The sequence below is a fragment of the Chrysemys picta genome, chromosome 2 (genome assembly GCF_011386835.1).
Source record: "Chrysemys picta bellii isolate R12L10 chromosome 2, ASM1138683v2, whole genome shotgun sequence".
NCBI lineage: Eukaryota > Metazoa > Chordata > Testudines > Emydidae > Chrysemys > Chrysemys picta.
In genome coordinates, this window is record NC_088792.1 from 94,470,265 (window position 1) to 94,494,910 (window position 24,646).

Below are 24,646 nucleotides of genomic sequence, written 5' to 3' on the forward strand. Positions count from 1 at the left end.
ACCACATTTAGTTTCGTACACATTTTAAGTTATTTTACAGATACAATTTGAAAATAAACAACCTTTATCTGCACAGAGATTAAAGTTATGTGTTTAGCTAATATTTTTTTGGAAACTGCTAAGGTGAGTACAAGCTAAATTTAGATTGTAGTGGGATAGTATTATTTGATTGTACCACTTTAAATATTGACAAAGCACAATATGGTAATAAAGGTAATAATGATAATTACGCAAGCTAGGCCAAGTTATGCATTTTAGAACTCACTACTCAAAGAATTAAATTTAAGCATAAGAGTGAAATAAAATTATGAAATGCACAGACCAGTCAAAAAAATAAAACAGCACTCTAATCCTTAACGAACTTTGAAAGAATAAAATTACAGAGAATATATGTGCATTTTGAGAGGAAGTACCAAGCAGTAACAACAATAATAATACATGGGTGTGTATGAGAGAGAAAGAGAGTTGGGGGAGTGTGTATGGGAGAGTGTGTGTCACTGCGCTGTCTCTTTAAGCCGAGCACGCAGGACCCTGAACGCTTGTTCAGTACAGCAGCAGCCGCAGCATCCACTCTTGAGCCACAGGGAGCAGCAAAGACTGGCTCCCTGTCCTGCCACCCCAGTTCAGCAGAGACTACGTGGGGGGAGGGGGATACTGTGACATCAGCCCTTGCCTGCTGCTGCACAGCAGATCAGGAGGCAGGCTCCCAATCTGGAGCAGATTGGCCAGCAGCGGCTCCATGTCAGTGCAGAGGTAGGGGCAGCATTGTGATTACAGATGGCAGAAGGACAGGGCAGCGGGGGGGAGGGAGGAGGAGCAGCAGCATCTTCCCTCCAGTTTCAAACTTCACCCAAATGTGACTCAAAACTCAGGGGAGGGGGGCAGATATCATCCCCCTACCCATCCCCGCCCTCCCTAAATGGCAGCCCTAGGTATTTTTTATAGATCAGTATGTACATTTTATTTTCCCCAATTCCATTTACTATTGAAGTGATACCTGAGGATTTGAAGCAGGGTAGTGGAAGAAGAGGTTTATCAGTAGATTGGATTCTAATGTACAACACCTGGAATGCTGTAACATCATAGCTGCATTAGCATTAGATACTTGCCCTAGGATTATTCATTTCTCCCAGCAGGAACCTCTAGAGGGAACACTTTGTTAAGCCATATTGCAGATGACTGATTTTAGATAATATATTTCTGAAGTTTAGCATATGGAAAATGTTTTATTGGAGAACTGAGAAGTGGAGCTGCAAGAGTTTTAAGGCAAAGGTGAACATACACAAGGTGGGTGAGATAATAGCTTTTTTTGTACCAGTGTCTGTTGGCAAGAGAGACAAGCTTTCGAGCTTACACGGAACTCTTCTTCAGATCTGGGTTTGGCTTTGGTAGATCTCTAGCCTGGCAGTACTTTAGGGTGACCAGACAGCAAGTGTGAAAAATCGGGACAGGGAGTGGGGGGTAATAGGAACCTATATGTGAAAAATCGGGACAGGGAGTGGGGGGTAATAGGAACCTATATAAGAAAAAGACCCAAAAATCGGGACTGTCCCTATAAAATCGGGACATCTGGTCACCCTACAGTACTTGCAGGGCTGGCTTTAGGCCAATTCCACCAATTCCCCCGAATCGGGCCCCGCACCAAGTGGCAGGGCCACCCAGAGTGGGGGGCAAGTGGCAGAGAATCCCTTCCCTGGCTAGAGGCGCCTTTTTAATTTTTACTCACCCGGCGGCGCTCCGGGACTTTGGCGGCGGGTCCTTCAGTGCCGCCGAAGACCCAGAGCGAGTGAAGGACCTGCCTCCAAAGACTAGGAGCATGGCCCGGTGAGTACAAGCCCCACGTGTTTTTTTTACATGTTTTTTTTTTTTTAGTCATCCCTGTCGGGGTCCTGTCAAAACTGTTCGAATCGGGCCCTGCACTTCCTAAAGCCGGCCCTGAGTACTTGGACTCATAATTTTCCACTAGTGCAGCTCCAATGGCGGATGCTATTGTGCAGGGATTTTTAACTCCAGGTCATCTAACCATAATAGGTTTTTAGTAGGTTTAGCCAACATAGTGGTAAAAATAACTGTGTCCTGTCCACTCTACATCCTCCGCTGTTGTTACCTGGCTACACTGATAGAGATTATAAACCTGATTTTTCTTACTGTAGACAAGGCCAAAGCAAGCAGTGACGGAGGAATTTAAATCTAAAATTTTATTTTGACTGCATATGTATAGCAACTACTTCAATAACAGCACCATATTAGCTCCTACAAAAAACATAACCGAGCCCCTTGGGCAGATGTAATATTTTCTATCCCTATACAGGATACTAACTTTGATGCCTTTTCCTTTACAGATACTGTGGCTGAAGGAACTATAACCCTGAATTTCGTCTTATGAGATGTCAGTTTTCAAGGATACAGGTTTGAACACAGGTTTTTTGTTTGTTTGTTTGTTTTTTGCATTTATTAACAAAGGGCCAAATTGTATAGCCCTTCTTTAGGCAATATCTTATGTTTACCCTATGGAGTCATCTTGTGGGACAAAGAAACATGAGCAGATTAAATTCCAGTAATTTCACATCTATTTGGGTAGCCTCTTTCCATTTTCCAATAGTTTATCAATTAGACATACTGTATTTTTCTGAATACATTGGTTACAAATACAGAACTGGAAATGAAACAATAACTTGACTAGACCCAAGCTGAGAAGCTATCAAAACAGATGGGGCATGTCATGGGATAGAATGAAATTGAACACCACTTGTTTGGTTTGAAAAAAAAATATTTTTTTTTGGCCCACGTCATCCCTATTGCTTAGGGCCATGGAGAAGATTCAAGCTGGGTAGAACAACCCTGAGGACAGAGAAGGAGGAGTGCCACCTCTATGCCATTGACTCCATCTGCTGGGGACTCAGCAGAAGACACTCCAAGTGAATCAGGTTCTGCTGATTTCAGGGGTGGGGACAGGAATGAAGCCAAGGGCCTGTTGTTTTCTGGATTATCGTCCAGGGTTGTTCCCTGCAGTGGGAGAAGGTAATGCTATAATCAGTATTGTCACCTATGGAGTTCCCTCAGCTGCTACTGCGCAGCCATAGATAGCTCAACTGAGGGAAGCATGGGGCCAAATGCTCAGTTGGTGCACCCACAGTCTTAGCTCCATGGAACTGTGACAGAGTACACCCGCTGAGGATATGCCCCAGGGTTCCTGTTACAGCAGTTGCTATCAGACAGGAAGCCACAGCAGCAGCATGAAGAGATAGTTCCGGTTGCTTCCATGAATCTGGGGGATCTTCATCTCACAGAGTCCCAGGAACCAAAGGATCGGGAGGTCATATCCCCAATCGACCCTACCTCTATAGGACCCCTCCTATCCAAGGCAACAATTTCAGGAAACTTCTTCAGACCAACCAGATGGGGTTTCCAGGGTCCTTGCCACCCTCCCACAGGTTTCTCTGCAGGAGGGGAAGAGCTAGGCTTGTAGCAGGAAGTTGAATAAAGCAAGCAGTCCTTTAGAATAAAACATTACACATGCTGTATAACACCCAGAAACAATCCAGTCTCATGTGGCAACAGTAAGTCATTCTGTAAGGGGCAAATAACTCGCTGAAGAAACCATCTTTCATTGCTGCTTTGCCTTCCTGCTTTGAGAGATCTCTAATTTCCATCAGTTGTTAATTGGCAAATTCTCATTAAAGGCTTGCAGTCACTGGTTTCCAAAAAAACCAACCCTGTATGAGCCTTCGACAAAGGACAAAATACTATGGAAACTAAGTCTGTGCTTATGTGGGTGGCTGAATAACCTAACAAGCTGTGACACCTGGACTAAGATCAGGAACTAGAATTTTAGAATTTTTCTCCCCTTTTAACTGGAAATTCAATAATTTCATGAATTTGCACTTGTTCTCTGGTTTGCAGATATGAAAACAATAAGCCTTGACATATGCACTATTAAGAGCACAGCTTCAGTGAAATTAAATCATGGACTCAAATCAAGATTAAAGCATTTTTGTGTTTATCTGAAATGGCTTTTAAATCTTTTGAATGCAAGCCTAACAGGAAATGCTAACTTTTATAATAGGTCCCTGAACAATATAATTATGTAAGAGGAGGAGTTCCACAGCTATATTGTGTTAACCTACCTAATTACGTCATCTTTAGTGAGCTATATATAGAAACCCTTCAAATATTCCAGAATCTTTCAGCTGATTGATTATATATACTGACTCATAGGTTATCTCCCATAATTAATTTTTCCCAAATCTGAACATATATTTCCAGAATTAGATATACAAGCATGTGGAAAACAGGCATCCTGTACAATTTGTGTTACCCAGGAGTTACTTTAGAATCCCTGTGCCATACAAAAACAGCTTCTGATTGTAAATAAGCAGTCTGATATGCCATTTTAATGGAGTAAATGGAACAGAAAATGCTTTTGGACCAGCTCCTCTCCTGGTGTAAATTGTAATAGCTCCACTGACTTCTAGTTTTTCTCTTTCATGTACAATAACAAGTAAAGAAAAAAGTATAAAATTGTATTGGGAAAGGAAAGAATGTGTGCTACTCACTCTGTATGATATTCCCATCTCCACTTTCCGCATAGCCCTGCCCCCTGGTGGGCAGACTGATTTCTTACATTTAAAAGTGCCCTACACAGAAAATAGAATCATAACTACAAACACCACAGGCTCAACCAAGATCCTGCAAATGAACAGCTGTCAAATTTGACGGGGGGTTGAAACTGGGCTCTGGATCCACGTATAAATGTAAGACAGAGCAGGTAATGGGTTAAGTGTGCTTGGCTCAATAGAAATTTTTTTACTGAATTTAAACAAGTTAGATATATTTAACTATGGCCTGCACTCTTTAAGCATATATAGTTATACTCTATTTAGAAAACATGAATGGCGTTCTACTGCTAACAGTTTCTTTGTTCCAGGAACTTCTTCCAAGGTAACTCCAATCACCATAATATGTTTCTTCTTTCACTGTTTTTTTTCTTAGGAGGCCTAACATCAAGATGCAATCATTTAAGTTTCCCTGTTTTTCTTCACAATTTTTATACTATGACTACTTGTGTTTACAATTTGTCACATTTAAAAATGGGCCTGATCCAACATTCTAAAGCTGAACACACCTGGAGTTTGAAAAAGTTTGTATGTAGATCCAAATACTGCAACTGGCCCTTATCTCGATTACTAGACGAACTATATCTGAAGAACTGCAAACTCTAAGAAATTTCAGATGTGAATCTTACAGTCCGGGCCCATCTCTAGTTATACTAAAAACAGAAAAGCGGAACAGCGTGATGTAGACTGTCAGACTGTGTAAGCTATCCTGAAATAACTCATGATGATTCATTTGAGTAATCCTCTCTCACCTTTGTCAGACAGTGTTTATGAAGCCTTATTAAAAGTAAACCACGCAGAAGATTTCACAGAATGATATTTGCCCATCACAAATGATATTTTCAATTGCTTTCAGCTCATTAAAGTCTAGAAATCCTCATTCTATTTTGTGTGTTGAGTGTCTGAAATTTCTGCTGCAGGATTCATCCCTTTCCCCCTCTTTTCTATTAAATGCTGTTGATTTCATACCATGATGAAAAAAGCTCTGGGTTTAGGCAGTAGAAAAATTCTGCTCATGCATTCCTAAAGCCCTAGAACCAGAGGCAGAGAAGTGCTCCCTCTTTATTTTTGTAATAGCTGACTGAATTTTGACTGCTCAGGTCCTGGTAGCCTTTCACTTTTCTAAGTGTGATCTCTTTTTTTTATTAATCTATGATTTTTTTTATTGAAAAATCAATTATCTGAAGTAGAACAGAGGCGATTTCACTTGTAGTCAGAAATCCCTAATCCTCCCTGCTCTGGTGCTAGAGCTGACAAAGGGACAGAGACCTTGTGCTTCCTCTATTCAGTATAGCTGCTGGGAATCAACTTTGACCCCTGATATAGGCTACGGTATCCCTATAGTTGCCCTCACTTGTATCCTGGCTGCAGTGGCACCCAGGAACCTTCTCAGCCTCTCCTTCTCCAGTTTACAGCATACAAATCCAGCCCTTTTTAGTACCCCTGTGCTCTGATTTCATTTGGAGGTCTTCCTGCAGTGGCGATATGCCCTATGAGGGGGTACTCCTGGTCTCACTTAGCAAGCATAAAGGGATCCCAGTACAGAAGAATTCCCTTCTAAATGCCTTGAGAGAATTATGCCACCATCATTCTTAGAATCCATCTTGCCTTTCCTTAATGATGTAGGCTCCCCAATATACAGAGAGGAAAGTGATCAGGAACAGTCAGCATGGATTCACCAAGGAGAAGTCGTGCCTGACTAACCTAATTGCCTTCTATGATGAGATAACTGGCTCTGTGGATGAGGGGAAAGCTGTGGATGTGTTATTCCTTGACTTTAGCAAAGCTTTTGATATGGTCTCCCACAGTATTCTTGCTGCCAAGTTAAAGAAGTATGGGCTGGATGAATGGACTGTAAGGTGGATAGAAAGCTGGCTAGATCGTCTGGCTCAACAGGTAGTGATCAATGGCTCCAATGGAGCTTGAATTCAATAGAGGTATGCCAGTTTCCACAAGCTGAGGACCTGGCTCCTGCATTTTAAGTGTCTGTGGAGCTTGGGTCTGTGTGTGCAAAAACCGGCAGGGTTCCTATATGATTCTTCTGATCAGCCAGGGCAGTTAGTATCTGGATTTGATCTCTAGCCTTGAGGGACAGACAGTAGGCTTGACTCTCCTTTTGTATTTACATTGATGTAAACTAGGAGTAATTCCACTGAGGTCAATGAAGTTACATAGCTGTAAAACTCTTGTGAGAAGAGAATCAGCGCCCATATCTTCCTCTGTATACTTTTTTAAAAGCAGTGCCAAGCAAACTGTGAGCACTCAAATAATAATGACTGATGCCACATTTTTAAAAGTGTGGCTAGATAAGAAATGATAATTACTGCTGTTTCTTTATCATCCATCTTATCTTACACACAAGAATCACTTAGGTGGGGTGTGGTCACAGATTGTCAACAGCCTGGAAGCAAATTATTTATAACAAGAAGGGATACTAGGTGAAGGACCATATCACTCCACGTATTACAAGAACTTGTATTAACTAGATACAAACAAGGCAGCATTAAAATGACATAAATTCTGTGTGCATACAGTGCCTAGCACAATGGGGCATGACCTGCAGAGACCCTACTGCAATATAAGCATTAAATAATAATAGTTCCTGGCTGGTTTTCAAAGCATAAGAACATAAATATTTTTGTCACATCACTGCGGAAATGCTTAAGATTTAACCATAGGATAAAAGTACTCTACAGAAAGTCAGTGCATTTACAGAGCTCTTTCCTTCCAAAGCAAATGTAATTGCTCACAATAGAATAAAAATAGTGGGTCTAATGCACTTCCCATAAGCTTTCTGCAGAAATAACTTCTACTGTCAATTCTGGTTTGCATTCTGCATTAGCACATCATGGCCACACCACTTTTGAATCTCCTTTGTATCACAGTATAAGCTAATTCAAAGGTCTTACTTCTCTATATGTTAAGCAATTTACATTTCATGTGGTAAGTTCAGGCCTGGGTGTTTCAGAAGACTGCAAGCAATTAACTTTTATATGTAAGGGAAAGCACATGTCATGCCTGTGGTTTGACAGATGTCAGCTTGCAGGACCCTGTTGGGGAAGGTTAGGATATAATGCTCATTCATGGTGGTTTAAGCTGAAAGTCAGAAATGGGAGGGGGGGGGGTTGCTATTAGCTCCAATCAAGGGTGTGAAAAAGGTTACCATGCTGTTCTGAGGGGGAACAATGGACCTGCAAGCAAGTGAAGCAGAGATGACCCATGCCTGCCAATATTGGCGGGGGGGTGGGGGACAGAGAGGGCAGCCAGCTTCAGCAGTGTTACTGAGCATGCTCAGTATTAGCCAATCAGCAAATCTTGGGCGGGGGGGCATATGACCCTACATGCCCCTCTCCACGTCACCTAGTTTTGAAAATTTAGGCTATAATACTACATGTTAATTTCCAAATAACTCCAGGGAGAGGAACAGCCAAGTTTTGTTGTACTACAGTAATTGCTGCCATAGTCAATCCAAGAAACCCTGAATGCTTTGCTGTCAGCTTTATTCCACTCAGTCTCTGATGGGGAATTGCTAGAAAACTACTACAGAAAAACAATGTACATTATTCAGCTCACTTTGATTTCTTAAACCACCTGGTTGCAGTGCTATGTCTCAGCATCCTTTGTTGTAGACATGGAAAAATTGCAGTTGTGTCCAAATTAGAACCATACCAGGGCACATCTAATCTCATGTTAGTTTAAAGGGAGGGAGGGAGATTTATTTTTTTAAGGGCTTGTTTATATCTGAAATAAAATTTTATTCCCAAAATGATTTAGGCAGATTGGTGAGATGCCCATAATTTGGCTGATCAGTGCTGTAAAAAATATAATGTGACATAATATAATGGGCCTGAGCCTGTCCATTTAAATCAATTATAATTTTGCCATTGACATCACTCAGTGTCAAAGTGGGCCAATGTACTCAATATTTATAAGCCCAATACAATGTTGAACATGTAGTCCTGGCCTCATGGTGGCCACCACACTCTGTTCTTAGGAGGAACAGAGAGATAAATATTGAAATCAACAGAATATTATATCCATGGCAACTTGCAGTTTAGTTGTTGGCTTTTCAATAAAAAAAAAGTAGTGACCTAATTTGTGAATTTAAAATTTTTAAAATATATTTGTCTTCATTTATGACAAATGAGTTGGTGAGGGTGATATCAGCAAAAACTGACTAATGAGGGAGCATCTACCATTTGCAACCCCGCCGCATAACGCTGGACTTTTGTTAGACTTGCGCTGCTCTTGGAGGCTAACATAGCAATGTTAACCATAAAGGCATTTTTTCATTTCCAGCTGGCAAGAAGAGTGAGACTTTCTATCATCCATTCCTTTGCGTATACCTACACTATGGAGACTATACTGGCCTAACTACATTGTCGCAGCTATGCTGGCATAACCCCTATACTGTAGGCGCAACTTATTTTGATGGAAAGGGCTTTTCAATAAGTCTAGAATGCCTCCTCCATGTGTGACTGTAGCTATGTTGACAGAAGCATTCTTTCATCAACTTAGCTGCATCTACACTTAGAGTTAGATTGGCATAACTATGTTGGTCAGGAGTGTGGATTTTTCATGCCCCTGACTGACAGCTAAATAAACCTAACTTTTAAGTGTAGACCAAGTCATAATCCCCTGAAGATTGGATTACAGGCCTATACTCAACATGTAGCTGCATTAACTCAACTGCACTCAGCATGGGGCTGGTTGAAAAACTGGAGGAGTTGGGGAAAGGTTCTGTTGAAAGTTTTGACACAAACTTTAAAAAAGTTTGTCAAAATTTTCCAATAAATATTTAGATTTTTAGGCAGCAATTTGAAAAGCAAATATTTTGACTTGGAAATGCCACTATGGTGCCTTATAGAAGTTGTAGTTCAGGTGCCTCATGCTCCCATTTTCTATATGCAGAGCTCCAATGCTGGACTACATCTCCCATGATGCACTATGGTCTCTCCTCTTGGAGAAGGAAGATGGTGCAACCGGAGATAGTCTGGGCGGGGAACTTGGTCCATAGAAGAGAAGGGAGACATGAGGCAACCAAACATCAGGTCTCGTGAGGCACCATGGCAGCATTTCCAAATTGAAATATTTTTGTTTTCAGCCAGAAAATATTTTAGTTTTTAGGCATTTTGTTCTTCAATTAAAACAAAACAAAACAAAACAAAAAACACCAACATTTCAGATATCAGAGGGGTAGCCGTGTTAGTCTGAATCTGTAAAAGGCAACAGAGGGTCCTGTGGCACCTTTGAGACTAACAGAAGATTCTGTTAGTCTCAAAGGTGCCACAGGACCCTCTGTTGCCTTTTACAACATTTCAGACACTTTTGGGGGCGGGGGGGGGGGGGAAATCAGTAAAAAAAAAACACCTCCAATTTTCTGTTGAAAAACAGTTTTAACAGAAATTCTTTAAAATCCCTAGGCTGCATGTGGGCACTTCTGATCTACCCTATTGTATTTATACTGGTGGTAGGGGAGAACACAGCTGAGAAAAGAGCATGTAACATTAGGACTTTTTGCACTAGCCACAAGTCTGGGTGGAGTTCAGAGTGTCGGTTTTAACAGATACATTTAAAAAGTCACCTTCCAAAACAGAAAAGACTGCGCCTAATATTTCTCTCACCCAAGCAGGAGTGTAGTATTTTCTAATCCTTTATCTTAGTACTGTATCACCAAAGAATAGAATAGATTAAATTAAAAAACGCTACCATATGTTGTCAAGTATCAGAGGGGTAGCCGTGTTAGTCTGAATCTGTAAAAAGCAACAGAGGGTCCTGTGGCACCTTTGAGACTAACAGAAGTACTGGGAGCATAAGCTTTCGTGGGTAAGAACCTCACTTCTTGCATCTGAAGAAGTGAGGTTCTTACCCACGAAAGCTTATGCTCCCAGTACTTCTGTTAGTCTCAAAGGTGCCACAGGACCCTCTGTTGCTTTTTACCATATGTTGGTCTGTTCATTATTTTATTAAATTTTGCTGCATCTGGCTATGTCACCTAAGAATAAACATCCCTTTATCAAGAATGTCCCAGTTATTGTTAAGAGCAACATCATATCTGCTTCCCTGCGCATCATCAGATTTCTTTATAAGGAAAAAAATAGCAGGCTCCTTTAAGCAAAAAACAATGTTTTAGTTTCTAATATAGATTAATAAAACAAATAATTAATAAATGTTGTCTTACGCTAAGCAAACTCCTTATTGCCACAGATGGTTAATGCTTAAGGAAACAGATGTACAGATAAAGTTAATGAGTATACTCAACTAGGGAAGTGAAGTGTTGCAACTGGAACTGGTGAGATTGCATGTGTGTAAGTGAAACAGTGCAGTGCCTCCTCATTTTGTTTTGATTGCACTATTGCCTTGTATCTATACACAGCACTCTCTGCAAGTGCTGCACTAGCAGTATACTGTGGACCTCAAGCCTCCAGTTCCTAGTGCAACTAACCAACAGCCTGTGTGCAGCTTAGGGTGACCAGATGTCCCGATTTTATAGGGACAGTCCCGACTTTTGGGTCTTTTTCTTATATAGGCTCCTATTACCCCCCACCCCCTGTCCCGATTTTTCACATTTGCTGTCTGGTCACCCTAGTGCAGCTGGTCCACGTGATAATTAATATCTTGTAATTGAAATAAAGCCAAAAGGAACCATTCTGATCATCTAGTCTGACCTTGGACATAACATAGGCCAAAGTCTTCCCTGAATTCATTCCTGTTTGAACTCACGCATATCTTTCAGAACAGTTTCTCATCCATCAACTTCTGATGGGATCTGAACCCAAAAGCTTTACTCCTAGGCCACAGACCACTTTTAATAGTAAATCTCACCTTTGGGATGTGTATTTACATAGAATCATAGGACTGGAAGTGGCCTTGAGAGGTCATCTAGTCCTGCACTCATGGCAGGACTAAGTATTATTTAGGCCATATCTGACAGGTGTTTGTCTAACCTGCTCTGAAAAAAATCTCCAATTATGGAGATTCCACAACCTCCCTAGGCAATTTATTCCAGTGCTTAACCACCCTGACAGTTAGGAAGTTTTTCCTAATGTCCAATCTAAACTGTCCTTGCTGCAATTTAAGCCCATTGCTTGTCGTCCTATCCTCAGAAGTTAAGGAGAACAATTTTTCTCCCTCCTCCTTGTAACAACCTTTTATATACTTGAAATCTGTTATAATGTTCCCCCTTAGTCTCCTCCAGACTAAACAAACCCGATCTTTTCAATCTTCCCTAGTTATGTTTTCTAGACCTTTAATAATTTTTGTTGCTCTTCTCTGGACTTTCTCCAATTTGTCCACATCTTTCCTGAAATGTAGTGCCCAGAACTGGACACAATATTCCAGTCAAGGCCTTGTCAGCATGGAGTAGAGCTGAAGAATTATTTCTTGCCATGCTTACAACACTCTTGGTAATGCAGCCACGAATGATGTTTGGTTTTTTTGCAACAGTGTAACACTGTTGACTCATATTTAACTTGTGATCCACTACAACCGAAGATCTCTTTCTACAGTACTCCTTCCTAGGCAGTCATTTTCCATTTTGGAGTACTTTGCATTTGTTTTTATTGAATTTCATCCTATTTACTTCAGGCCATTTCTCCAGTTTGTATAGATCATTTTGAATTTTAATCCTATCCTCCAAAGCACTTGCAACCCCTCCCAGCTTGGTATCATCTGCAAACTTTATAAGTCTACTCTCTATGCCATTATCTAAATCATTGATGAAGATATTGAACAGAACCAGACCCAGAACTGATCCCTGCAGGACCCAACTTGATATGCCCTTCTAGCTTCATTGTGAACCACCGATAACTACTCTCTGGGAACAGTTTTCCCACCAGTTTTGCACCCACCTTATTGTAGCTCCATCTAGGTTGTATTTCCTTAGTTTGTTTATGAGAAGGCCATGCGAGGCAGTATCAAAAGCCTTACTAAAGTCAAGATATACTACATCTATCGCTTCCCCTCCCTCCCCCCGAATATGCACAAGGCTTGTTACTCTGTTAGAGAAAGCTATTACGTTGGTTTGACATGATTTGTTCTTGACAAATCCATGATGACTGTTACTTATCACTTTATTATCTTCTAGGTGTTTGCAAATTGATTACTTAATTATTTGCTCCATTATCTTTCCAGAAAGTAAGCTGACTGGTCTGTAATTCCCTGGGTTGTCCTTATTTCCCTTTTTATAGACAGGCACTATATTTGCCCTTTTCCAGTCCTCTGGAATCTCTCCTGTCCTCCATGACTTTTCAAAGATAATCACTAACAGCTCAGCTATCTCCTCATTCAGCTCCTTGAATATTCTAGGATGTATTTCATCAGATCCTGGTGATGTGAAGACATCTAACATGTCTAAGTAATATTTAACTGGTTCTTTCCCTATTTTAGCCTCTGATCCTACCTCATTTTCACTGGCATTCATTATGCAAGATGTCCAATCATTCCTAACTTTTTTGGTGAAAACTGAGAAAAAAAAATGTCATTTAGCACTTCTGCCATTTCCACATTTTCTGGTATGGTTTCCCCCCTCATTGAGTAACAAGCCTACCCTGTCCTTGGTCTTCCTCTTGCTTCTAATATATTTGTAAAATGTTTTCTTGTTACTGTGATGGGGCTCCATTCCCCATGCTGGCATTTCTTGCTGGCTGCCTGTAGATGGCAGCCAGGTGCTGCGTCCCCTCCAACTTCTCAGTACATGTCCCTGGGCCACTTCCCTGTGGCCCCAGCACCTTCTTCACCCTTGCCTCAGATGCCAATCCTAGCAGTCAGCCAGGATCTCCCTCTCGCTCCCCTGTTCCTGCCCAGCACTTCTCTGTCCATCCATCTGCAAGACACCCAGTCCTCCCTCCTTGAACTCCAGGAAGTAATTGACTCTGCTCTCTACTATGGCTCTTTTTATATGGGCCTGCTGGGCCCTATTGGCTGCTCCTCCCAGCCCCTTGCCTGTTGGCTGCTTCCTGCACAGCCTCCCTAGGGCCCCATTAACCCCTTGCATGCCAGTGTGGGGCAGAATCCTCATCACCATTTCCGTTTATGTCTCAAGCTAGTTTAATCTTGTTTTGTGCCTTGGCCTTTCTAATTTTGTTCCTACATATTTGTGTTATTTGTTTATATTCATCCTTTGTAAATTGACCTAGACATAGAAGCTGTGCAGTGAGTCAGAGGAGAGGATGCAGCTGGCCCCTCTGCCACTGAGGGCTTTTGTAAAAATAACCAGTACAATGAACTTTACATGGATTACACAGCATAGCTGGAACAGGCTCAGCAGCCTATCCCACTCAGGAGGAAGAACTGATTTCTCTGATCTACAACCCATCCTGGACAATGATCCCTCGCTTGCACAGACCTTGGGAGGCAGGCCAGTCCTCACCCACAGACAACCTGCCAACCTTAAGCATATTCTCACCAGCAACCACACACCACACCATAGTAACTCTAACTCAGGAACCAATCCATGCAACAAACCTCGATGCCAACTCTGCCCACTCATCTACACCAGTGACACCATCACAGGACTTAACCAGATCAGCTACAACATCACCGGGTAATTCACCTGCACGTCCACCAATGTTATATACGCCATCATGTGCCAGCAATGCCCCTCTGCTATGTACATCGGCCAAACTGGACAGTCCCTACATTAAAGGATAAATGGACACAAGTCAGATATTAGGAATGGCAATAAACAAAAACCTGTAGGAGAACACTTCAACCTCCCTGGACACACAATAGCAGATTTAAAGGTAGCCATCTTACAGCAAAAAAACTTCAGGACCAGACTCCAAAGAGAAACTGCTGAGCTTCAGTTCATTTGCAAATTTGACACCATCAGCTCAGGATTAAACAAAGACTGTGAATGGCTAGCCAACTACAAAAGCAGTTTCTCTCCCTTGGTGTTCACACCTCAACTGCTAGAAGAGGGCCTCATCCTCCCTGATTGAACTAACCTCGTTATCTCTAGACTGATTCTTGCCAGCATATTTATACCTGCCTCTGGAAATTTCCATTACATGCGTCTGATGAAGTGGGTATTCACCCATGAAAGCTTATGCTCCAATACATCTGTTAGTCTATAAGGTGCCACAGGACTCTTTGTTGCTTTTTACAGATCCAGACTAACAAGGCTACCCCTCTGATACTTGATTTCTCCATGTTTCTTGCAGCTGTGGAGAAGGAACAATATTAACTTGAAAGTCTGATATGAGATATTATAGGATAAGTGATAAACAAAGTTGAATGATAGGGTGTATTGTGGGGTGAGGGCCAAAAAGAACTTAGGGTGCTGCACAAACAGAGGCTTGGACTCCTGGATGGATGCTCCACCCAAGCTTCCCGTTTGGAACTTTGAGGGGGGGGGGAGGGGGTTTGAATTTGTAGGATCGCTGGCTTGCTCCTGGAGACAGGGAGCAGGATGACAGAGCAGGTGAAGGAGCTAGACTGACCATGAAGGGAAGCACTGCGAGGCTCTGATAAGACTAGCTTTTCCTGCCTTGAGTAAGAAGTAGAAGGGTTTCTGAAAACTATTGTTATGGTTAACATATGAGTGGTTTTTCAAACACAGAAGTCAGAGGTGTAGTCAATCAGTGAATTTTGAAGAGGCCCCTTGATACAGAGTTAGGAAAAGCAGTCAGGATCACCCAATATTTGCAGGCAAGTGTCCTGAGATGAAGCTTAGAGTGGTAAAAAGGCTGTACTAGTGATCCAGAGGCACCAGTGTTGAATAACATGCGTGCCAAGGAATGGGCAGGTCATGACAGCAACCTTTGCAGATAGCCAAGGTAAAGTGGGCTACAACTGTCCAGCCGAGAAGAAATACCGGAACGGATAAGGCGATGTCTTCTTCAGAGGGAAAAGGGCAGTCTTTTGGTCAGCCAAAGGAGGAAAATAGCATTTCAAGTCACTGTTGGGATCTAGGACCAAAGAGACACATCTGGTAGGAAATCACATCTGAAGACCAGTGTGACAGACATCACCTGATGAGCTCTTAGACATTTGCCAGCTCCTCAAGATGCTTCTCTCTGTCATTCAGCATCACTTCAGTGTTATCTAGATTGAGCTTTAGCCAACAGAAGACAATTGTCCAAATCAGGGTTTGGAAAAGCATTCACATACGCAAATGATACCATTTTGTAGTCATATATTCTAATACACTATGCTGCTGGCCTGCTGGGTGACCTTGGCCAAGCCACTTCCCTCCCTGTACCTCAGTTTTCCCATCTGTAAAAAGGATGTAATGATACTGACCTTCCTTGTAAAGCACTTTGAGATCCATGGATGAAAAGCGCTATATAAGAGCTGGGTTATCATCATTATGCAGATATACTATTCTAACTAATCATAGCAGTTTCTATCTCTGGAAAGCTAAGAGTGAGTTGACATGGAAATGGTTCAGGATGAGGGGAAGCAAGTAGTGTATTACCACAACGATCATCCTTAGCACCAATTTAATTCACTCTATGTTATGATTTAGAAGAATGAATATGCACTAAGATGATGAGTTTTTCTGACAAGATGAAAAGTGGAGCTCCCAGTCCACCCAAATGATATTCAGAATGATGCAGATAGATTAGGAGTGTGGGCAGATAAGTGGCTTATGCACATCAGTTCAGTGTAAGGAAATATTAGGTAATGAGGCTAGGGGAAAAAAATAGAAAGAAGTATGCTCTCAGTGGCCATATGCTTAAGGGCACTGAATAGGGAAAGCACCAGCTGGTATGGTTCAGAATTTAAAGTGCAATTGTTTGGGTTTAGCTGCTTGTGCTAATACAAGAAAGATAGCATAAAATACATTCAAGGAAAATTTCCTAATATATTTTATTAAAATGGCCAAGTTGCCTTCATTGCCCTTCTTCTCTGGTTTCAATATTGGCCATGTTTTGAAATGATTATGGACCTCATCCAGGAACCAGCCTTTTGCTTAACAATTATCAAAGCTTGCTTAAAGAGATTAAGCTATTGCTCTGTCTGATCTCTTGGAAAAAGAAAAAAAAAACAGTGGAGAGAGATGTCTGTGCTGGTACTTCGTTTCTGAGCCCTTTGAAATGCAAATTTCTTGTATTAACTCCTGCAGTCTCAAATCTCTCTCAGATAGTTTGGATTATCTGCAAATGCTTGGACATGTAGTATAAATGTACTTCTCTAATCTCTTAAATTGTTAAAGAACGGATTTGCTGTCCATCTTTTAGGCTTGTCACCTCAGCCTTGCCTTTGGCCATATTTGAATACCTCAGCCGGCCAATACAGCTACTGAAGTTATATAGAATCTGGTAAATGGACAGTGTTCATCTGTTCAGGAAAGACAGTCACACAGGCATTTACAGAAAAGACTATATTAATATCCAGAGAGAAGCTATAAGAACCTCTGCCTAGCTATGGCTGGAATGATCTAAAACAGTGTATCACTAACTGAGCTCACTAGGGTTCTGGGGGTACTAAGACATTTCAGGTTTCAAAGTAGCAGCCGTGTTAGTCTGTATCCGCAAAATGAACAGGAGTACTTGTGGCACCCTTAGAGACTAACAAATTTATTTCAGCATAAGCTTTCGTGGGCTACAGCTCACTTCTTCAGATGCATAGAGTGAAAAACACAGACAGAAGATATTTATACATACAGAGAACATGAAAAGGTGGAAGTACGCATACCAATTGTAAGAGGCCAATCAATTGAGATGAGCTAGCAGTAGCAGCAGAAGAAAAAACTTTGAAGTGATAATTGAGATGACCCATAGAAGGTGTGAGGAGAACTTAACATGGGGGAAAAAAATTCAATTAGTGTAATTCAATTCAATTCGACAGCTCTCTAACTCCACATTCTACAAGCCATTATCCTCTGATCCCACTGATGATTACCAAAAGAAACTACACCCTCTGCTCAAGAAACTCCTGGAGAAAGCACATGAACAGATCTGTACAGACACATGCCTAGAACCCCGACCAGGTGTATTCTATTTGCTACCCAAGATCCATAAACCTGGAAATCCTGGATGCCCCATCATCTCAAGCATTGGCACCTTAACAGCAGGATTGTCTGGCAATGTGGACTCTCTCCTCAGGCCCTACGCTACCAGCACTCCCAGCTATCTTCGAGACACCACTGACTTCCTGAGGAAACTACAATCCATCAGTGATCTTCCAGAAAACACCATTCTGGCCACTATGGATGTAGAATCCCTCTACACCAACATTCCACACAAAGATGGACTACAAGCCATCAGAAATAGCATCCCCAATACCATCACGGCAAACCTGGTGACTGAACTTTGTCCTCACCCACAACTATTTCACATTTGGGAACAATATATACCTTCAAGTCAGCGGCACTGCTATGGGTACCCGCATGGCCCCACAGTATGCCAACATCTTTATGGCTGACTTAGAACAACGCTTCCTTAGCTCTCGTCCTCTAACGCTGTGACGTTGTGCAGTCGATATGGCTTTATAAAAATATAAGTGAATATAATGTAACTGGGATATGCTTCATGCAAAAGGTCTCTTGTAAGGTATCATTACAAAGCTCATAATCTACTGAGTGTGATCATCCTATTTGTAGAAATGTACCACTCTTGTATCTAAAACTAGAAATATAAAACATAGCTCTGAGGGCCTATTGTAATTATGTAAAGTGTGGGCCATTAAGGATGGTTTGGAATCTTGATGACTCCCATTGTCTGCAGATGACTGTATTTACCTGTGAGTCTTCCTGTATATGTGTGTGCTGGCAAGTGAGTAATGAAGTCTTGCAGTGACATGTGATCATGTCACCTGAACTGGAATCCATCTTTAACCTGGTGCTTTTCCAGTGAGGGGGGGTGGAAACCCAGAGGGACAAAGGGTTCCCGCCTTATGCAAAAGATATATAAAGGGGTGGAAGAGAACCAGGGGGGAGAGGAGCCATCATGAAGAATCTCCTAGCTATCACCTGAGCTGCAACAAGAGCTGTACCAGGGGAAAGAATTGTGCCCAGGCCTGGAAGGTGTCCAGTCTGAGAAAAACTTATTGAAACATCTCTGAGGGTGAGATTATCTGTATTTAGTTTGATTAGACATAGATTTGCGCATTTTATTTTATTTTGCTTGGTGACTTACTTTGTTCTGTCTGTTACTACTTTGAACCACTTAAATCCTACTGTCTGTATTTAATAAAATCACTTTTTATTTAGTAATTTACTCAGAGTATGTATTAATACCTGAGGGAGCAAACAACTGTGCATATCTCTCTGTCAGTGTTATAGAGGGCGAACAGTTTATGAGTTTGCCCTGCATAAGCTTTATGCAGGGTAAAACGGATTTATCTGGGTTTAGACCCCATTGGGAGTTGGGCATCTGAGTGCTAAAGACAAGCACACTTCTGTGAGCTGTTTTCAGGTAAACCTGCAGCTTTGGGACAAGTGATTCAGACCCTGGGTCTGTGTTAGAGCCAGACAGGAGTGGCTGGCTCAGCAAGACAGGGTGCTGGAGTCCTGAGCTGGCAGGGAAAACAGAAGCAGGGGTAGTCTTTGCACATTGGGTGGCAGCTCCCAAGGGGGTTTCAGCACTCCCAGCTATCTTCGAGACACCACTGACTTCCTGAGGAAACCACAATCCATCGGTGATCTTCCAGAAAACACCATCCTGGCCACTATGGATGTAGAAGCCCTCTACACCAACATTCCACACAAAGATGGACTACAAGCCGTCAGAAATAGCATCCCCGATACCATCATGGCAAACCTGGTGACTGAACTTTGTCCTCACCCACAACTATTTCACATTTGGGGACAATATATACCTTCAAGTCAGCGGCACTGCTATGGGTACCCGCATGGCCCCACAGTATGCCACCATCTTTATGGCTGACTTAGAACAACGCTTCCTTAGCTCTCATCCCCTAACGCCTCTACTCTACTTGTGCTACATTGATGATATCTTCATCATCTAGACCCATGGAAAAGAAGCCCTCGATGAATTCCACCATGATTTTAACAATTTCCATCCCACTATCAACCTCAGCCTAGACCAATCCACACAAGCGGTCCATTTCCTAGACACTACTGTGCTAATAAACGATGGTCACATAAACAACACCGTATACCGGAAACCCACTGACAGCTATACTTACCTACTTAGCCTCCAGCTTCCATCCAGGACACACCACACGATCCATTGTCTACAGCCAAGCTCTAAGATACAACCGCATTTGCTCCAATCCCTCAGACAGAGATAAACACCTACAAGATCTCTATCAAGCATTCTGAAAACTACAATACCCACTGCTGAAGTGAAAAAACAGATTGACAGACCCAGAAGAGTACCCAGAAGCCACCTACTACAGGACAGGCCCAACAAAGAAAATAACAGAACGCCACTAGCCATCACCTTCAGCCCCTATCTAAAACCTCTCCAGCGCATCATCAAAGATCTACAACCTATCCTGAAAGATGATCCCTCACTCTCACAGATCTTGGGAGACAGATCAGTCCTCACTTACAGACAACCCCCCAACCTGAAGCAAATACTCACCAGCAACCACACACCACTGAACAAAAACACTGACCCAGGAACCTATCCTTGCAACAAAGCCCAATGCCAGCTCTGTCCACATATCTATTCAAATGACACCATCATAGGACCTAACCACATCAGCCACACCATCAGGGGCTCATTCACCTGCACATCTACCAACGTGATATATGCCATCATGTGCCAGCAATGCCCCTCTGCCATGTACATTGGCCAAACTGGACAGTCTTTATGCAAAAGAATAAATGGACACAAATCTGACATCAGGAATCATAACATTCAAAAACCAGTGGGAGAACACTTCAACCTCTCTAATCACTCAGTGACAGACTTGAAGGTGTCAGTTTTGCAACAAAAAAACTTCAAAAACAGACTCCAAAGAGAGACTGCTGAACTTGAATTAATATGCAAATTAGACACAATTAACTTAGGTCTAAAGGGAGACTGGGAATGGTTGGGTCATTACACTAATTGAATTTTTTTCCCCCAAGTTAAGTTCTCCTCACACCTTCTATGGGTCATCTCGATTATCACTTCCAAGTGTTTTCTTCTGCTACTGCTAGCTCATCTCAATTGATTGGCCTCTTACAATTGGTATGTGTACTTCCACCTTTTCATGTTCTCTGTATGTATAAATATCTTCTGTCTGTGTGTTCCACTCTATGCATCTGAAGAAGTGAGCTGTAGCCCACGAAAGCTTATGCTGAAATAAATTTGTTAGTCTCTAAGGTGCCACAAGTACTCCTGTTCTTAAGACATTTCAGTGTTTCAGCCATAAGTGCAGCAGCACAGCTACTGCCTACAATATAAGCTCTAGTGTAAAAATGGTGCATTCTTGACAGTGGTAAAAATGCCTGTGCCCACTCACTTGAGCTTACATCACTGGAAGTGCAACTGCACCAGTGCTGAAAAATAGGTAAGAATTTTCCAAATATAGACACACCAGTGATATCAGCTCCCAACCCTCCAGGGTTTTGGTTCAACCCCATCTCTTACTGTTAATGGAAGTCCTTAGTATACAGTGAATATTGATTCTTTAACAAACAGGTCAGGGAGAAGAGGGTAAGAGGGGCAGGTCTGAAGTGAAGAGACTTGACTTGTATTACAGATTTCTCCTCCCAACAGAAATAACCCACCAAGGACCCAAATAAGCAGTTGGATCAAGGGAGAACATTATTAAAAAGGAGACAGCTTCTATATATCTTCAACTATTCTGCTGAGGGGATTATTATCATTCAGACTTGATCGCCTCACGGTATGGGGGAAATAATGTTCATTAGCCCTCTCCTCTGCCTACTGTTTGCCCTCTCCCCACAAAGACCCCTGAACCCACAGACAGCCTCCAGGGCAGTGGGAGAAAGAGAAGGGAAATCCTGCCATGGAAATGAGTGAGCCCCCTCCAGGTGACCAGGTGTGTGATCCATGGGAAGAGGCTTCCCTTTGTTTTTACTGAGGCACATTCTGACTCATTGTGTATTGCAAATTTCATATGCTGCAGTATACATTCATATGAAAAAACCCATGTTAAAATAATATTATTAAGATTGAGCAGGCAACCTTAATCCTGGCATTCTCTAAATTTCGAGGGGTTGACTTTTGCAATCTTAATGTTCTTTTAGCATAAGTGTGTTGGGGGGTGGGGAGGGGGAGAGGTGTGCATGTGTGTGCATGCATCCGTGTGTGATTTCTTATGTTTTTAAAAAGCAAACTGAAAAAACAGAAATGCCATAATATTAAATGGCATCATATCAACACCCACATGGTTCAACAGCAGAGCTGAAACCTTTAGCTCCACTGCACACACCTCTGCCACTTGAGCTAATGGAGTAACTCCTGTATTTTCAGTGAGTTTTAAGTAACCCTTTTTTATTCTCCCCAAGCTAGTACATGTGCAGGGCTTCCCATGCAGCCCAGTGCCTTGTGCAGTGACATCTATCATTTCAGCTACTGAATGCCACAAACTAGCTCAATTACCTCTTCCATTTAGCCTGAATTAGAAGTGACTATCACCCATCATGCTCACCAGTTTCAATCAAGTCTATAGATCAAAGACTCATATACTGGCAACATCAACACTCCCCAACACCGCATTTAACTTCTTCCTCCCTCCAGCCTCAGGGTCAGTCGACACTTGAAATGTTACAATGGCACACCTACAGCACTGCAGCAGCACCCCTGTAGTGATTCAATGTAGACACTACCTATGACAACGAGGGGGGGGGGGGGTTCTTCCATCAGCATAAGTAATCCACCTCCCTGAGAGGTAGTAGCTAGGTAGACACTGTCTACACCCAGGGTTAGATCAGCTTAACTATGTCACTCAGGGGTGTGGATTTTTCACACCCCTGAGCTATGTAGCTGGGTTAATTTAACTTTCAGTCTAGCAATGATAACACAATCCAGCGTTTGTAACATTTACATTCACAACCACAGAAGGGAAGGTAATGTCATAAGCATGGATTGGGATGTCAATGAGTAACTCAGGCAGGATGTGGCTGCAAGGCAATACAGAGATGCTTTAGCAATACAATAATTTAAGGATGAGATAGCACTTTGGTGATAAAACCCTTATATCCAGTGACCTTTTTTCAAGATATTACCTCTGGGATGAAAGGTAGAGTTTGTTCTCCATTTGTATGTTTAAACTGACCTTGGATACATGTATAATATTGCATATATGCGGTGTGATCAGTGTACTGCATTTACACAAAAAGGGCATGTCTGACTTTTGTTGGATTAGCACATCAAAATGTAAAGCTATTTACTTCTCATTCATGACAGAAATTTTTTTCTTCTTTGAGTTCAGTTTTTTTCTGCAGCTCTTTTACATTAAAAATATCCGCAATGAATTCTAGCCCTGAAAAAGCTGGTTGAAAAAGGGAAAATATTTTACTTTATTTTTGCAAAAAAGTTTGTTATCCCCCCTCCTCCAATCAAAATATGCCAAAATTATTGAAGCAGCTCCAATTCTGAGTTCTTTGGAGAACTTTAGCAGTCTTCAGAGGACAATCACAGGAGGCTGAAACCAAGAACTGCAGCTCTCCCAATACTAACTGAGAAGATAAGGGGTGGTGCCTTTCATGTAGAGGTAATATTTCTCGGTAGTCTAGCTATATCTAATGTAAAAAAAAAAAGCATAAAAAGCTTGCTAAAAGTCCTTTGATGCCTTCTGAAGAATTCATAAAGTAGTAAAGGGCAGGCATACAATTTTTTGTTTGTTTTCTTCTTTAGTTAAAAGCATCAAGTGGCTGAAGATAGAAGGAAAAAAGTGGACCAAGAACAGAGCCCTAGAGAATATGTACTAGAAACAGGGCCGGCTCCAGCGTTTTTGCCGCCCCAAGCAACACACACAAAAAAAAAAAAAAAAGCCACGATCGGCGGCAGCTCTACCACCACCGCTTCATTCTTAGGCGGCAACTCGGCGGCTGGTCCTTCCCTCCGAGAAGAACTGAGGGACCCACCGCCGAATTGCCGCCAAAGAGCCGGACGTGCCGCCCCTTTCCGTTGGTCGCCCCAAGCACCTGCTTGCTATGCTGGTGCCTAGAGCCGGCCCTGACTAGAAAAATTATCATGAAGAGAAGATAGATTAGAGACATAAGCCACCCAGAACAGTCTATCTTTGAGATAAGACTTACATGAGAGCATGAAGAGTGGTATTTTCAAGTGTTCACAGTAAAACTCCCCATTGACTTCAGTGGGAGCAAAGTTAGGTGAATGCCAAGCACTTTTGAAAATCCCACCTCAGTGTAGCTGAGACAATAGACGAGATAACAGTACTTTTTGTTCTAGTCTATTGAACCCTGATGACAGATCCAGTAAAATCAAGACAGGTGATAGACAACTAGGCAGTAGCCACAGCAAGTCCATTGTGAGCCATCCGTAGAGTGCTTTCTATCAACTGACCTGTTCTGACCCCTAACTGACAATGAATAAAATCGGGGGGGGGGGGGGGGGGAGAAGTTGGTTGAGGACAATGCACTTCAAAACAGTTTGCAGATGAAAGGAGACAGAGACAGAAAAAATATTAATCATAAAAGGGTCAAAACTGATTTTTTTTAAAGAACAAGAATAGTTAATGAACATCTGATGGGCGGGGGGAAAGAACTTGGTACAGCAGTTGGGATGTGTTGAGCAATGGGGTGGACTAACAGAGGAAGCCAGTGTCACAATATCCCTAGAAGAAAATGAAGAAAATGAAGAGAGGAAGGTGTTACAATTCCTTCTCACCTCATTAAAAGAGGGAACAAAGTGTATGCCTCAGACGTAGACTGTCTGATCTGAAGAACAAAATTCAGGAGGTTCAGAAAAAGGAAGAACATAAGTAACACTACATTGCCTTCTTAGCTGGCTTACAAAAATCTACTTGTCCACTGGACTTAGGCAAGTAAGTTGGTTTAACAGTCTCTCTCACCTAGCAGCATTAGCAAACTCTTGCCCAGCATCAACACCAACCCCCGTCAGTATCCCACATAGCAACCCCCAAACTTCCCTCTAGCACAGTGGTTAAAAGAGGGTGAAACAAGAGGGAGACTC

The 24,646-nt window shown here is 42.1% G+C and overlaps 1 long non-coding RNA gene across 1 annotated transcript; it reads left to right on the forward strand.

The window, feature by feature from the left end:
- The first annotated feature begins 541 nt into the window (after positions 1-541).
- LOC135981409 (uncharacterized) lies at positions 542-5,499 on the forward strand. The gene is made up of 3 exons (XR_010598401.1): positions 542-1,287; positions 2,343-2,409; positions 4,993-5,499. It is a non-coding gene; the product is annotated as an uncharacterized LOC135981409 (long non-coding RNA).
- Positions 5,500-24,646: the final 19,147 nt, after the last annotated feature.